Raw genomic sequence first — 12828 nt, 5'->3', positions numbered from 1 at the left:
TTTTTGTTCCAGTTTTGTAAAAAATGCCATTGGTAATTTGATAGAGATTGCATTGAATCTGTATATTGCTTTGGGTAGTATAGTCATTTTCACAATATTGATTCTTCTGATCCAAGATCATGGTATATCTCTCCATCTGTTTATATCATCTTTAATTTCTTTCATCAGTGTCTTATAGTTTTCTGAGTATAGGTCTTTTAGCTCCTTAGGTAGGTAGGTTTATTCCTAGGTATTTTATTCTTTTTGTTGCAATGGTGAATGGGATTGTTTCCTTAATTTCTCTTTCTGACCTTTCATTGTTAGTGTATAGGAATGCAAGAGATTTCTGTGCATTAATTTTGTATCCTGCTACTTTACCAAATTCATTGATTGGCTCTAGTAATTTTCTGGTAGCATCTTTAGGATTCTCTATGGATAGTATCATGTCATCTGCAAACAGTGATAGACTTACTTCTTCTTTTCCGACTTGTATTCCTTTTATTTCTTTATCTTCTCTGATTGCCATGGCTAAAACTTCCAAAACTATGTTGAATAATAGTTGTGAGAGTGGGCAACCTTGTCTTGTTCTTGATCTTAGTGGAAATGTTTTCAGTTTTTCACCATTGAGGACGATGTTGGCTGTGGGTTTGTCATATATGGCCTTTATTATGTTGAGGAAAGTTCCCTCTATGCCTACTTTCTGGAAGGTTTTTATCCTAAATGGGTGTTGAATTTTGTCAAAAGCTTTTTCTGCATCTACTGAGATGATCATATGGTTCTTCTCCTTCAATTTGTTAATATAGTGTATCACATTGATTGATTTGTGTATATTGAAGAATCCTTGCATCCCTGGGGTAAATCCCACTTGATCATGATGTATGATCATTTTAATGTGTTTTTGGATTCTGTTTGCTAGTATTTTGTTGAGGATTTTCGCATCTATATTCATCAGTGATATTGGTCTGTAATTTTCTTTTTTTTGTAGTATCTTTGTCTGGTTTTGGTATCAGGGTGATTGTGGCCTGATAGAATGAGTTTGGGTGTGTTCCTTCCTCTGAAATTTTTTGGAAGTGTTTGAGAAGCATGGGTGTTAGCTCTTCTCTAAGTGTTTGATAGAATTCACCTGTGAAGCTATCTGGACCTGGACTTTTGTTTGTTGGAAGATTTTTAATCACAGTTTCAATTTCATTACTTGTGCTTGGTCTGTTCATATTTTCTATTTCTTCCTGGTTCAGTCTTGGAAGGTTATACCTTTCTAAGAATTTGTCCATTTCTTCCAGGTTGTCCATTTTATTGGCATAGGTTTGCTTGTAGTAGTCTCTTACGATGTTCTGTATTTCTGCAGTGTCTGTTGTAACTTCTCCTTTTTCATTTCTAACTTTATTGATTTGAGTCCTCTCCCTCTTTTTCTTGATGAGTCTGGCTAATGGTTTATCAATTTTGTTTATCTTCTCAAAGAACCAGCTTTTAGTTTTATTGAGCTTTGCTATTGTTTTCTTAGTTTCTATTTCATTTATTTCTGCTCTGATCTTTTTGATTTCTTTCCTTCTGCTAACTTTGGGTTTTGTTTGTTCTTCTTTCTCTAGTTCCTTTAGGTGTAAAGTTAGATTGTTTAGTTGAGATTTTTCTTGTTTCTTGAGGTAGGATTATACTGCTATAAACTTCCCTCTTAGGACTGCTTTTGCTGCATCCCATAGGTTTTGGATAGTCGTGTTTTCATTGTCATTTGTTTCTAGGTATTTTTTGATTTCCTCTTTGATTTCTTCAGTGATCTCTTGGTTATTTAGTAACGTATTGTTTAGCCCCCATATGTTTGTGTTTTTTACGTTTTTTTCCCTGTAATTCATTCCTAATCTCATAGTGTTGTGGTCAGAAAAGATGCTTGATATGATTTCAATCTTCTTAAATTTACTGTGTCTTGATTTGTGACCCAGAATGTGATCTATCCTAGAGAATGTTCTGTGTGCACTTGAAAAGAAAGTGTAATCTGCTGTTTTTGGATGGAATGTCCTATAAATATGAGTTAAATTGATCTGGTCTATTGTGTCATTTAAAGCTTCTGTTTCCTTATTTATTTTCATTTTGGATGATCTGTCTATTGGTGTAAGTGAGATGTTAAAGTCCCCCACTATTATTGTGTTACTGTCAATTTCTTCTTTTATAGCTATTAGCAGTTGCCTTATGTATTGAGGTGCTCCTATGTTGGGTACATATATATTTATAATTGTTATATCTTCCTCTTGGATTGATCCCTTGATCATTATGTAGTGTCCTTCCTTGTCTCTTGTAACATTTTTTATTTTAAAGTCTATTTTATCTGATATGAGTATTGCTATTCCAGCTTTCTTTTGATTTCCATTTGCATGGAATATCTTTTTCAATCCCCTCACTTACAGTCTGTATGTGTCCCTAGCTGTGAAGTGGGGCGTAGGGCACACTAGACAGCATATAGATGGGTCTTGTTTTTGTATCCGTTCAGCAAGCCTGTGTCTTTCGGTTGGGGCATTTAATCCATTCATGTTTAAGGTAGTTATCGATATGTATGTTCCTATTTTCTTAATTGTGTTGGGTTTGTTTTTGTAGGTCCTTTTCTTCTCTTGTGTTTCCCACTTAGAGAAGTTCCTTTAGCATTTGTTGTAGAGCTGGTTTGGTGGTGCTGAATTTTCTTAGCTTTTGCTTGTCTATAAAGTTTTTGATTTCTCCATCAAATCTGAATGAGATCCTTGCCAGGTAGAGTAATCTTGGTTGCAGGTTCTTCACTTTCATCACTTTAAGTATATCTTCCTTCTGGCTTGTAGAGTTTCTGCTGAGAAATCAGCTGTGAACCTTATGGGAGTTCCCTTGTATGTTACTTGTCATTTTTCCCTTGCTGCTTTCAATAATTTTTCTTTGTCTTTAATTTTTGCCAGTTTGATTACTATGTGTCTCAGTGTGTTTCTCCTTGGATTTATCCTGTATGGGACTCTCTGTGCTTCCTGGGCTTGGGTGGCTATTTCCTTTCCCATGTTAAGGAAGTTTTTGATTATAATCTCTTCAAACATTTTCTTGGGTCCTTTCTCTCTCTCTTCTCCTTCTTGGAGATGTGAATGTTGTTGCGTTTAATGTTGTCCCAGAGGTCTCTTAGGTGGTCTTCATTTCTTTTCATTCTTTTTTCTTTATTCTGTTTCACAGCAGTGAATTCCACCATTCTGTCTTCCAGATCACTTATCCATTCTTCTGCTTCAGTTATTCTGCTATTGATTCCTTCTAGTGTAGTCTTCATTTCAGTTACTGTATTGTTCATCTCTGTTTGCTCTTTAATTCTTCTAGGTCTTTGTTAAACATTTCTTGCCTCTTCTAGATCTTTGCCTCCATTGTTTTTCCGAGGTCCTGGATCATCTTCACTATCATTATTCTGAATTCTTTTTCTGGAAGGTTACCTATCTCCACTTCATTTAGTTGTTTTTCTGAGGTTTTATCTTGTTCCTTCATCTGGTACATAGCCCTCTGCCTTTTCATCTTGTCTGTCTTTTTGTGAATGTGGTTTTCGTCCCACAGGCTGCAGGATTGTAGTTCTTCTTGCTTATGCTGTCTGCCCTCTGATGGATGAGGCTATCTAAGAGGCTTGTTTAAGTTTCCTGATGGGAGGGACTGGTGGTTGGTAGAGCTGACTGTTGCTCTGGTGGGCAGAGCTCAGTAAAACTTTAATCTACTTGACTGCTGAGGGGTGGGGCTGGGTTCCCTCCCTGTTGGTTGTTTGGCCCGAGGCAGCCCAACACTGGAGCCTACCTGGGCTCTTTGGTGAGGCTAATGGAGGACTCTGGGAGGGCTCACGCCAAGGAGTAATTCCCAGAACTTCTGCTGCCAGTGTTCTTGTTCCCACGGTGAGCCACAGCCACTGCGCTCCTCTGCAGGAGACCCTCCAACACTAGCATGTAGGTCTGGTTCAGTCTCCCCTGGGGTCACTGTTTCTTCCCCTGGGTCCCGATGTGCACACTACTTTGTGTGTGCCCTCCAAGAATGGAGGCTCTGTTTCTTCCAGTCCTGTTGAAGTCCTGCAATCAGATCCCACTAGCCTTCAAAGTCTAATTCTCTAGGAATTCCTCCTCTCGTTGCCAGACCCCCAGGTTGGGAGCCTGAAGTGGGGCTCAGAACCTTCACTCCAGTGGGTGGACTTCTGTGGTATAAGTGTTCTCCAGTCTGTGAGTCACCCACCCAGTAGTTACGGGATATGATTTTACTGTGATTGCACCCCTCCTACCGTCTCATTGTGGCTTCTCCTTTATCTTTGGATGTGGGATATCTTTTCTGGTGAGTTCCAGTGTCTTCCTGTCGATGATTGTCCAGCAGCTGGTTGTGATTCTGGTGTTCTCACAAGAGGGAGTGAGAGCAGGACCTTCTACTCCGCCATCTTGGTTACTAATCCCTCATTATCTTTTTTCTTCCATTAGTTCTTCCAAATCAAAATTGATGTTTTGGGTTGACATTTTTCAATATTCAGATGGACTGTATTACAAGCGTCTTGGATTATTAGGACTAACCTACCTGCCCCTAACCATGCCAGCTGGCCCTGGTCAGGAAGCAGTGTCGCTTCAAATCAGATATTCAAGGGAAGTGTACCAACATCCTCCCCCACCACCTGCCCACCAACACGCACACACCCACACCCACACACAGAGGCAGATTACTGGTAGTATTTGTTCTTAAATATTTCTTTCTCTCATGTCAAAGTTTGTTTTGTATTTCAATTCGTCCAGACCACTAAGAAGATGCTGCTTGAGGACAGTTTGTCTCTGGCTCAGTGAACCCCGGCAACCAATCTGCTGGAGAGGTGAAAGTTTCTTTCCATAGATAAAGCAATATATATATATATATATATATATATATATATATGTATGTGTGTGTATATATATATATATATACACACGTATGTATTTTATTATTTTTTGGATGCAAACATATGCCTCTTTATTTATAAAGGAATTTCCAGAATATTAGAGCAATATATTTTAATTTATCCTCTTTGGGTGTGGAAAGAGTGACTTAGAATACTATCTCAGGTAATGAACCATTTATTTTAAGGGGACCTGCACACAGGAAACGAGGGAAAACCGCAGAGCCAGACAGGAAAGGGCAGGGCACATAGACTCCAGACAGGCGGAAGGGTCTGAATTCTAGAGCTTTGACACCGATGTGCTTTCGGCCCCACTGCAGGCCTGTGCCTTGATCCTCTCTCTGCTCAGTTTTCTCATTTTTATCTCCATGCACGTCTCCGCTTCATATCTTCTGCTTCTTGTAGCTTTTTCTCTTTGTTTTGCACATGGAGCAACAGGAATCCTGGCTTCTATTTTATCATGATCTTTCAACTGCTCTTTCCACAGTTAACTGCCCTAATCTCAGTATTATATTTTAGCTTAAATGATGAAGGGAGAGTATCAGAGTGGACAAGTTTATGTTTTCAATGACTGAGCCACGTCATAAGTTTTAAGTGGCCTGTGGTTTATCGGACTTTAAGTCAAGTGACTGCCCCGGTCTAGTTAGCTTTGGCCAGGTCCACGTGGTAGGACCCTTTCAGCAAATGTGTCCACAAGGGCTGTGGGCAGGACAGGCAGGGACCATGACTGAGATCCTCTGTGCTTCTCTTTGATTTTCGTAACCAAATGGCATCTTGTTCCCTGCATTTCTGTTATTGAAAGCACATGGATCTCACATCAGGCATCAACAGAACTACAGATACACTTAAGAGAATTCAGTCTCAAAAGCACAGCCATGATATTTTGTATTTGAGGAAGGTAATCTAACAGAATTTCTAATCATCTAATATTCTAGAGTTTCCAGGTTCTCCACATCAGATTCTGGCATCAGAAAATCACAAACCTGGATGTCATTAGTTTACTTCTCTGCAGAAATGCTATCATAGAAATAGACTTAATATTATGCCCTTGGGGTTTAATATAAGAAATGATCACATGACGAACATGTTTGCATCTTTAAAATTGCTTTAAAAGTTGAGTATTACTGTTCTGTAATGTTCTTTATATATGGATTCATGCAATAATTTTCTCTTAGATTTTAGTCCCAAGGACAAAAACTTTGTTTCTATTTTAATGAGTGAGGATTATATAATTCACCGAATTTCCTATTTCCCTCTAGAAAAATCTAAAGTAAAATTTAGGACTCGGCTATAGTAATTCTCCTTAGTCTGGGTTTCATATAATAATATTCCTCCTCACAGTACATACTGTTTATATTTTATCCTTATTTTAATGATTGAAAAGTATATATGTCTGTTGGCTAAACCACTTTAAACACTTTTTTTAAAAAACATCTTTATTGGAGTATAATTGCTTTACATTGTTGTGTTGGTTTCTGCTGTATAACAAAGTGAATCAGCTATATGTATACATATATCCCCATATCCCCTCCCACTTGTGTCTCCCTCCCTCCCTCCCTATCCCACCCCTCTAGGTGGTCACAAAGCACCGAGCTGATCTCCCTGTGCTATGCGGCTGCTTCCCACTAGCTATCTATTTGACATTTGGTAGTGTATATATGTCCATGCCACTCTCTCACTTCTTCCCAGCTTATCCTTCCCTCTCCCTGTGTTCTCAAGTCCATTCTCTACATCCGCATCTTTATTCCTGTCCTGCCATTAGGTTCTTGAGAACCATTTTTTATTTTTTCTAGATTCCATATATATGTGTTAGCATATGGTATTTGTTTTTCTCTTTCTGACTTACTTCACTCTGTATGACAGACTCCAGGTCCAACCATCTCACTACAAATAACTCAGTTTCGTTTCTTTTTATGGCTGAGTAATATTCCATTGTATATATGTGCCACATCTTCTTTATCCATTCATCTATTGATGGACACTTAGGTTGCTTCCATGTCCTGGCTACTGTAAATAGAGCTGCAATGAACGTTGTGGTACATGACTCTTTTTGAATTATGGTTTTCTCATCAAATACTTTTTGAAGTAGCTAGAATGCAAGTAATATATATGATTCAGTACATACTCTGTATTAATATTGTTGCTTTGTAAATTCTAATGATTTCAGGAAAATATTTGGTGTTTTACTGAATCTCCAGACTAGTAACTTTTTATGCTCTAACATGTAGTATATGAGATATTAGTTACCACTGTGCTTCATCTAGTGAGCAAATGTCTGCAGGGCTCCTGGAGCAATCTGATGATGTACTTGTGCTGTAGAAAACTGGAATTAAAGAGAGTTCACACAAAGATTTTTATTGAAAGGGGAAGGGCTGAAGTTGGTAGCTACTGGTGAAGAATTATTATTAGTTTTTGGCCAAGCCGCGCGGCATGCAGGATGCACGGTATGGGGGATCTTAGCTTCCCAACCAGGGATTGAACCCATGCCCCATGCAGTGGCGCGGGGTCTTAACCACTGGACTGCCCGGAAAGTCCCAGTGAAGGACTATTCATTTCCATAAAGGAATCAAAGAAAACTTGAGAGTAATTGGCCTTTTATAATTGATGTTTCAGGATGATAGAAGCTTTTGCTAGTTACTTAAGTATTTTCTTGTTTCGCATTTCTTACGTATGTTCTGGAGTGGTGTTTTCATTCCAGGTACTTTAGCAGCCAGCTGGAAATTTAGTGAATCAACAGTTTGTCTACACAATGTCAATAATGGATTAATGGATTTTTTTCCCCAACTAATATAAACAGGGCAGTTGTTTTGACATTGATAGATACAACTCCACTATATGATTTTAAATAAGTACATGGAAACATACACTTTCCGGAAAGGAAGCCTCTTTCTGGAAGGCAGAAAGCCGTGTGGTCTGCCAGGGTTATAAGCCTGTTTTCCACTAAGTGTTTTTGGGGCTTTGCATTAAAATATGAGCTGTAGCAATAGCACCAACAGAAGGGATCGTCTGTGTGACGTGCATCTCTGTGGAGTGGTGTTTTCTGGGCCCCTGGGCATTCTCTGCTTTTGGATTTAGTGGCATGTCAGTGAATTCTTATTTGGAAGTTGCCAAGTCTTAAAACCTTCAGACCCTTTAGCCGCTGTCCAGCCCTCCGTGGCCTTGATTGGTCCTCAGTCAACCTCTACGGCAGGGTGAATTTGACTTGTGGCTCTGGGGACATTTCTCCATGGCTGCTTTTTCTTTTCGGCTCACTTTGGAGGAGCCAGTGCAGTTGCTTTGGCACCTGAGTCTGTAACCTTTCCTGAATTTCTCCTTCACGGCCTCTTGTCACACACTCAAATCTCAAAGGCACATGCTAACTCAGCCCAGATGCCAAGAAGATCCATCCCCAGCTGGGCCATCTGACCCTAATGAGTGGGCAGCCATATGCACAGTTAATTAAAACTGAAGTCAAAATAATAAAGTGAGTTTTCAGGGTACACTTAGCAATGGTAAGGTTTCCTTTTGTAAAACCTGAAAACCACTTGTACAGCCATCGGGGAAAAAGGGGCAAGCTACTTACATTAATTCCATCTCCTTCAAAATCTCAGTTTAATAGCTATAACATGGATCTATGCCATATATGGAAAAGTCTACTGAAAGACATTAAAAGACAGATACGGTAGGAAAGAAAGCACAGGCTCTGGTCTCAGCGAGCTTACAGTCTAGTGGGGCATTGAAATATTAAACTCTCTCCTTCAATTACTGGAGACTATGATTTTTCTGTGTTTTCTTTGACCCTCTGCAGGTAGAACTTGTCTCTTACCTGTGTGGTTCCACGGCACTCTGTGCCTGTCCCTGTATCCTGATATTCTTGTCTCCCTCACTCAACTCTGAGGGCCCGTGGTTGTACCTGAGCTATCAACTGGTCGGAGAGGGGAGGCGGGGAACTGACTGTTACACGTTCAGGAGTGTTGTGAGCCTGCTGCTAAACTGTGGGTGCCTTGATATTGGCCACAGTGGGAATATTTACATCATGACTTTTGGCAACTGCTACCAAATCAAGGCTATGACATTTTGGAGAGTTGGTTTACCAGCACATGAGGTCCTTGAAGTCAGCAGTATGGCTTTCTTTTGGGAACTCCTAAGACTTCCAGTGCCTGGTATATGGTGGTACTCAATACATACTTGATAAATGAATGAAGGGACTCTACTTTGGCTCTCTAGGACACACATAGAGTAAAACCAACCAACCTGGTCTTGTGTAGAATGAAACAAGCTGTCACAACAATGTAGTGATTTGAGAGGCCCGTTGAAAGGGCCCCATCTCCCTACCAGAATGTATCCCTTGCTCCCTTGCTGCAGTACCTGATTCCCATATTGATGTCATTTTTAAAGGAAGGTGCACGTTTCAGTTGGTTTTAGGGAGAAGGTCACTGGGTGGAGCAAGAGAAGGGGAAGCAGATGGGGGCAAGACAGTGGGAGGTGACACAGTAGCCAGGTACCACACTAAACTGAGGAGTAGTTTATCCAACAGTTTTTCACTTGTGATCCATCACCAAATTGGTGCTGAACAGGACTGTGAAATGAGGGAGATTTCTTCCTGATCCCTTCTCATGTTCCTTTCTTTTTTGGCCCTTTCCCTGTAACCCAGGGCCGCTATGTCGTCCCTTGTTGACCCAAGGACCATCTCTGCTCTTTTTGAAGAAAATAATCCCTTATTCCCTAGACCCATTTTCCCCCTTCTTAGTTTTCTGTTACAACTCCCTTGTCTGTTAGTCTGTTCTTTTTGAGCCTGCTGTTCCTGGTTACAACTTTATATGTTATTCTAAGCAAGGTGCTATTGCAATTCAACAGAGGACTTATGGAATCCGTAAAGATTGAATCCAAAGCAGCAAAATCCCCAATGACAGTATTTCAGGTACTGTGGGAGATGTATGGGGGGAAATTTTATAGTGGGGGCAGTGTGCTTTAAATCATATCACATAAGCAAACGCCTCTACTGCCTTGGTGTAAGATAGGTTCTGAGTCATTTTCCATAGAAGAGACCTGATGACGTAGGACTTGGCATGTGTAAGTTTTTTTGTTTGCAATTTTTTTATTGAGATAAAATTTGTATAAATATACAGTTCACTATTTGAATGTGTACAATTCAGTGTTTTTTTTCTTTATTGGAGTATAATTGCTTTACAATGTTGTGTTAGTTTCTGCTGTACCACAAAGTGAATCAGCTATATGTATACGTATATCCCCATATCCGCTCCCTCTTAAGCCTCCCTCCCACCCTCCCTATCCCACCCCTCTAGGTGGTCACAGAGCACCGAGCTGATCTCCCTGTGCTATGCAGCAGCTTCCCACTAGCCACATTTGGTAGTGTATATATGTCAATGCTACTCTCTCACTTCGTCCCAGCTTACCCTTCCCTCCGCTGTCCTCAGGTCCATTCTCTATGGATGCGTCTTTATTCCTGCCCTGCCATTAGGTTCGTCAATACCGTTTTTTTTTAGATTCCATATATGTGCGTTAGCATACGGTATTTGTTTTTCTCTTTCTGACTTACTTCACTCTGTATGACAGACTCTGGGTCCATCCACCTCACTACAAATAACTCAACTTCATTCCTTTTTATGGATGAGTAACATCCCATTGCATATATGTGCCACATCTTCTTTATCCATTCATCTGTCGATGGACACTTAGATTGCTTCCATGTCCTGGCTTTTGTAAATAGAGCTGCAATGAGCATTGTGGTACATGACTCAGGGTCTCAGAGACAAGCATGCCTAGAGCCCGCCTTGACTGCCAGCTATACATTTGGTCTTTTTCTACCATTTCTAAAATTTACTGGTTTTTGTAATTGCTGGAAACTTGTCATGGAGCAGGCTTCTGGGATGAGATCTGAGGCTTTGTGTTAATGGCCTGTGAAGCCATGAATCTTTTCTTGAAGGATTTCTAGCTTTAGGGACCCCCTCCCCCGGCCCCCGGCCCCACCCAACTTCCATTAGGCTTCAGGGAGAAGGCAGGTCCAAATGAAAGGGATTCTCAAAAAAGACTTATTTACAATCTGTTAGAGGATTCTGGAAAATAATTTTATTGATGCCAAAAAGCAAAAGAGGCAGAGTCTTTTTATTAAAATTCCTTTATTTACCTAAGTTTATGTCTTTCTTCCTTGGACAAGCTGTGAGGAGCTGGCAGGTGGGGAAAATCCAAATCCTCAACAATGTTTTGCAGTGTTTATAAGGTTTAAATAAAGATTTCGTCAAGGCTTCAGAAAATTACTTCTCCTCCCTTGACTCAGCTCTCTGTCTGGGGAAGAGCATGAGCTAAAGTGTAACTGGAGAAAGCGACTTTCCGTTTTTTCCCTGCTGAGATTGGGACGAATAAGTAGCATCATTCAGAACAGTGTGAATAGGGAAATGATGCCAGCATGTGAGTGACCTGTACCAGGGTGTTGGTTTGTGACATTCTGCACAGAGCTCAAGTGGAAGCTGCTTTCTCTTTAACGGTGTCAGGTCAGAGTAATAACGGAGCAATAGAAGTGCACATAAGTGTACTGAAGTACTTACTGTATGTCAGGTTCTGTGTGCTAAGTGTTTTCCACGGATTATCCCACAGCGCTGTGAGGTAGTCACTGTTATAAGCATCCTCATGTTTTAAGAGAGGAAACTGAGGCAGAGAACAGTTGACTTGCCAGTGGTTAGCAGTGCAGATGGGATTGCACACCCAGGCAGTCTTACTCCTCAGCCTATGCTTCTAACCACTATGCTCCCCTGTTTCCTGGCAGTAGAAGGCGGGGCAAAAGCTGCAGCAGCATTTATGGAGCACTTGCTGTTTGCCAGACAGTGCACTAAGTCTCTCCATGCATTATTCACTTATTTTCTTAACAATACTCCGAGGTTTGTCCTGTTGGATTCCTATTTCACAGAAAAGGAAACTGAGGCATAGGTCACATAATTAGTATAATGGAACTGGGGGGTGGGGGAGGGGATAGAGCATCAGCTGGGCTTGAGCTGCTGCAACTGACCATCAGAGTGACTAAGAGCACTAGCAAGGGACATATACCAGTTTGCATCAAGGTTATCCTAGGAGCCTCACATGACTGGTTATGAGTATGCTCAGACCGTGCAAAACTGTGGGGTTTCTCTCACTGACTGGTGCTACCCAGAGGTGGCACTGAGGTTGCTGGTCTTCTTCCCACTGCAGTGCATTCCAGCACCACCCTGCCTCTCACTGCTCTGAGCATCTCACTGCTCGGAGTGGAGTGGAAAGCCCTCTGGTGCTGCTGGTGGGGAAAGGCGGAAGGACAGACAGTGTCTTTGGTTTGTTCGTCAGACTGTCGTAATAAATAAACAAGAAATGGAAAGAAGGAATTTCAGCTTCTTCTATATCACTTGGTTCCTGTTACCAAAATTATTATCCATTTCTTTAGGCCAGAAGAGAGAACCAGCCACCAGTGGCATGTAAAAGTCACTGAAAACAGAATTTCAAGATGACAAAGATGCTCACAGTCCACGTGGCCAGGCTCAGGGACAGAAGTTACTGAATGTGTCTGGGCTTAGCAAGGTCGGCTGAAGGCTGATTTTGATCATTTATCCTTTATTGGACTTCACTTGAACTTACAGTGCTCCCAGATTTGATGTTACAGAAATTAAACTGGTGGTTCCTTCCCCTTCTCCCCGATCTCTTTCATCCCTACACAGTACTTAATTTATATGACATGGGGTTTGGCCATCTCCTTGGCTTATGAAATGAGAGATGTCTGTGGCTGAAAGGTATAAACACGTCTCATCATTTGAAGACTTATAGTTTGTGCTTGAGTTGCTTTCCTGGGCACAGCGATAGACTGACAGTGATTCATCCATACTTCATTGCCCCGAGCCCCCAACCACTAGAAGCAAGTGTAACCCGAATCTCCTCAAGCCTCCTGTGTTTACATGGATTTCGGGGACTCAAGTGCCCCTGTTCCTGCCCCCCACTGTGTAATGAATGAGCTCCAG

At 41.0% G+C, this 12828-nt stretch overlaps 1 long non-coding RNA gene across 1 annotated transcript in view; it reads left to right on the top strand.

Annotated features, from left to right (window-relative positions):
- LOC109548275 (uncharacterized) overlaps nt 1–12828 on the top strand; it is a 389180-nt gene that overhangs the window by 79245 nt on the left and 297107 nt on the right. The window contains exon 3 of the long non-coding RNA XR_004522820.2: nt 12261–12394. This is a non-coding gene — a long non-coding RNA (uncharacterized lncRNA). The remainder of the gene's footprint in view (nt 1–12260; nt 12395–12828) is intronic.

Source organism: Tursiops truncatus, chromosome 17 (assembly GCF_011762595.2).
Source record: "Tursiops truncatus isolate mTurTru1 chromosome 17, mTurTru1.mat.Y, whole genome shotgun sequence".
In the NCBI taxonomy this organism is placed as follows: domain Eukaryota; kingdom Metazoa; phylum Chordata; class Mammalia; order Artiodactyla; family Delphinidae; genus Tursiops; species Tursiops truncatus.
This window is presented reverse-complemented; position numbering and strand designations above follow the sequence as displayed.